The following is a 3,856-nucleotide window of genomic DNA, read 5'->3' on the forward strand; positions in this document are numbered from 1 at the left end:
CTTTTTCCATAACTTTCAACTACTATGTATTCCACTTCTGTAAACTTTCCTAATATCTGATATTGTATTCCTTCTTTTATAAATATTCTACATCCTCCTCGTCTATCCCTTCTGATACTATTGTACCTTTAAACACAAAATCTAGGTTTGGCTTTAACCATGTCTCCTGTATACATATAATTTCTGGTTTTTCTTCAATTCCATCTATATACCATTTAAATTCCTGTCCATTAGCGATTAAGCTTCTTTCATTTCACTGTAATATTATCATGTGTTTCTATCAGCTGGGGTTCCTCTTTGCCTCCCATCTGTTTCCAACATTTAAACCCTAAGAACTTTTCTATTATTTTAATCTTTTATGTTTTGTGTTTAGCTTGTTCAGTGCAGTTAATGACATAAGCTACAAATAATATCAGTTTTTCCACAGACATTGTGCCATTTTCCTCTGATTCTACTTTTCTTTGTTGATAAGCTGGAATCCTAATTTGACCTTCATCCCTTGTTCTTTCATTCTGGAAATGTTTGACTGCTTCAGCATAGCTTATGTTTTTAGTCATTTTAATTTGTTGGATTTCTTTTGCGTTCTTCCTTACTTCACATCTCCCAAATGTGACTCTATGTTGTCCTCCACAAATGTAACAATTTTCCTGCACTTCTTCCCCACAATCTTCAATTCTGTGATCTTCTCCACACTTTGGACAACTTTTCTTACCTTTGCAGACAGCTGCTATGTGGCCTCATCTCTGACATTTATAACATCTTAGTGGTGGAGGAATGAAACGTCTCACAGGAAAACTCAGATATCCTATTTTAACATTTTGAGGCAACATTGTTTCTTCAAAGTCAATTAAAATTGACTGGCTTCCTACTCTTTCTCCGTTTACATTTTTTGTCAATCTCTTGAGATTTTGTACCTGTGCAACAACAATGCTTTTCTTAATTTGTCTATATCTTCCTCCAGAGGAATGCCATGAATTACCCCCCGAATGATTTTATCTTCTATAATCTTCCTCTCTGTCACCATTTTCTTGCAAATGTCTTCAACTTGTAAAGCCTTTCTTCTTTGTTCTTCGGTTTTACACGTCACCAGTAAATTTAAGTCTCTCAATACCTTCACCATGTCAACATCTCCTATCTTTTTTTATTTCTCTAGATAATGTGATGCTGATCAGGTTCTCATTTTCTTTATCTTTTCTTAGTTTTAATATTATTTTACATTCTTCCTCCTAACTACTCTCTCTTCTTCATAAGTCTTTTCTTCCAGCTCTCTTTTACTTCTCGGGCTGTTTAATATCTTTCCTTCTTCTGCGTTACGTCTTCCTCTTCCTCTTCCTCTTCCACTACTTACTGGCATCCAGTTATTAAAGTCCATATTGTCCTCCTGTGTGTCCATTCTGAACCATTCACATACCAGTTTATGCCTCTTACCACCACTTCCAAAAACAATCTTTCAGCATCGATCTGCTCAATAAACTCAACAACAATTTTCCAAATCCATCAAAAATATGATTTGATTCTTGCTCCAAACACAGCGACCCGCCTTCAGGACTCAGAATGAACAGTCTAGGTAGTTGTTGTTCCTCTATTCCAGAAACAAAGATTGTGACACTAAACCATATTTAACATTAATAATAGAAAGAACAGATTGTTGGACGTTTGTTAGAGATGAAAAGATTGTTTCAATGAATGAAATTATTGCAGTTTGACTGTAAAGTGAAGGAGCTGCAGACTGAAACACTGCATGATGTGAAGATATTGATCAGTCAAACTTCTTCTGCTGCAGCTCCACAAAATGAAGCAGAACAAACTCTGAACATCTGGACCTGCTGGATTTCTCAGTCATCAAACTATACAGATGGATTATATGTTCCATTAAAGCTTCACATCATTTAATAACATGAAACATTTTAACAACGTTAACGTCATCTTATTTTGAAAGGATTGACAGGAAGCAGCTGTTCTGTCAAGAAGATGTTCTGCTGCCTGTGAAGAAGCTGAATTTTGGACGTCATTTTTGGTTGCAACAAGACTGTTATTCCAAAATGAACGTTAGATTTAATAACCTGAAAACGAAGCTGTTAGTTTAGTGAAAAACAAACATCAGCTGCTCATCATGTTGACTGTTTCAGACAATAATCTAATAATCCTGTAGATGTTCCTTCATATACAGTAAAACTAAAACTTGGTTCTGAAATAAGAGGAGAACATGTTCTCCAAACACCAGAGAGCAGAAACACACTGTTAAATTATTAAAGTTCAAATCAACTTTAACGATGAAACAAAGTAAACTTACGGTTTCTTTAAGCAAGACAGAGAACAGAAGAAGACTTGAACAAAACAGACTCTGAAGCAGCAGAGCAGAAGGAATTCAACAACTAACCCCTTTTGTGGAAATTAAAAATAGATTCCCTGTTAACATATTTAAACAGAAGAAATAAAATCCTAAAATGGTCAGTGAGTCATTTTCTTTACCACTTATTCCATAGTGGGTCACGGGGGAGCTGGTGTCTATCTCCAGCAGTCTATGGGTGAGAGGCAGGGTTCACCCTGGACAGGTTGCCAATCCATCGCAGGGCAACACAGAGACATAGAGGACAAACAACCACACACTCATTCACACCCCTAAGGAAAATTTAGAAAGACCAATTAACCTAACCGTCATGTTTTTGGACTGTGGGAAGAAGCTGGAGTACCTGGTGAGAACCCACACATGCACAGGGAGAACATGCAAACTCCATGCAGAAACACCGGCCGGGTGTACCCAGGACCTTCTTGCTGCAAGGCAACAGTCCCACCATCTGCACCACCGTGCAGCCCTCCTAATATGGTTTTATCAGAATTTAGATGTAAATTTTATGACAATCTATCATGTTTCATTCAGACTCATGGACCAGTTTGCTCTCAAAATAAAATTTCATTCAGCATTAAAGTGTAAGAAAAATAATCCCAAATCTAACTTCAAGAATATAAAAAGACTAAAATACGTGCAAATAAATAACATTAGATCATTGCTGAAGTACAAACATGGACAAGGACAGAAGAAGACAGCAGAGACTCTGAATGTTCCTGGAGATTCAGCTGGAAGCAAAGTTCACAAGTTAGAAGTTAATCATCTCTGACCCTGAGGGAAGATCTGGAAGAATTAGGAGGATCATTAATTATGTAACCAGGTGCATCAGTGATGTTTATGGTCTGAATACTAAGAACCTCTCCTTCTTTCTCTGACCTTTCAGCTCATCATTCACAGCAGGAGGGGAATAAAAGTTGGTCCTCAATCCAGATTTCGAGAGATCCAGCAGAACATTGACTTATCACAGCTGGAAAAGCAGAACCTGAATGATTTTAGTCATTGTGATGCTTGTTGTTACTGAACACTTAAAGAATCCATCTTGTTCTGACCAGTCCACCACTCCTCCTCCCAGTTAGACTTCTTCCCCACAAGCAGCTTGATTATGAAAATATAGACGAGAAACAGATTCATCTCGTTACCATTAGTGTCCACACACCAGTAACTATGATGGTGATTGTCTAACATCTCATTTTATCCCCCATTCTGATGCCGCAGCTACCAGGTCAGGAAACATCGAAAGAAAAACACAGAAACAGTGGCTACAGCTGGAGACCAGGATGTGGCAGAAAGACGACGTTATCAAGAGCTGCCACTAGATTCCTGAGGAACATTTGGTCCAAAACCTTCATCTGACCATAAAACACCTGCAGGAAGACTTGCAGCAGCTGCCACTGAGGTTTCAGTTTCCACATTAAGGATCATATTACAACCTAAATTCCAATGACGTTGGGATATCATGCAAAACATAAATAAATACAGAATACGTAGATTTGAAAAACCTGTTCA

This window comes from Girardinichthys multiradiatus, unplaced genomic scaffold (genome assembly GCF_021462225.1).
Source record: "Girardinichthys multiradiatus isolate DD_20200921_A unplaced genomic scaffold, DD_fGirMul_XY1 scaffold_25, whole genome shotgun sequence".
NCBI classification, from domain to species: Eukaryota; Metazoa; Chordata; class Actinopteri; order Cyprinodontiformes; family Goodeidae; genus Girardinichthys; species Girardinichthys multiradiatus.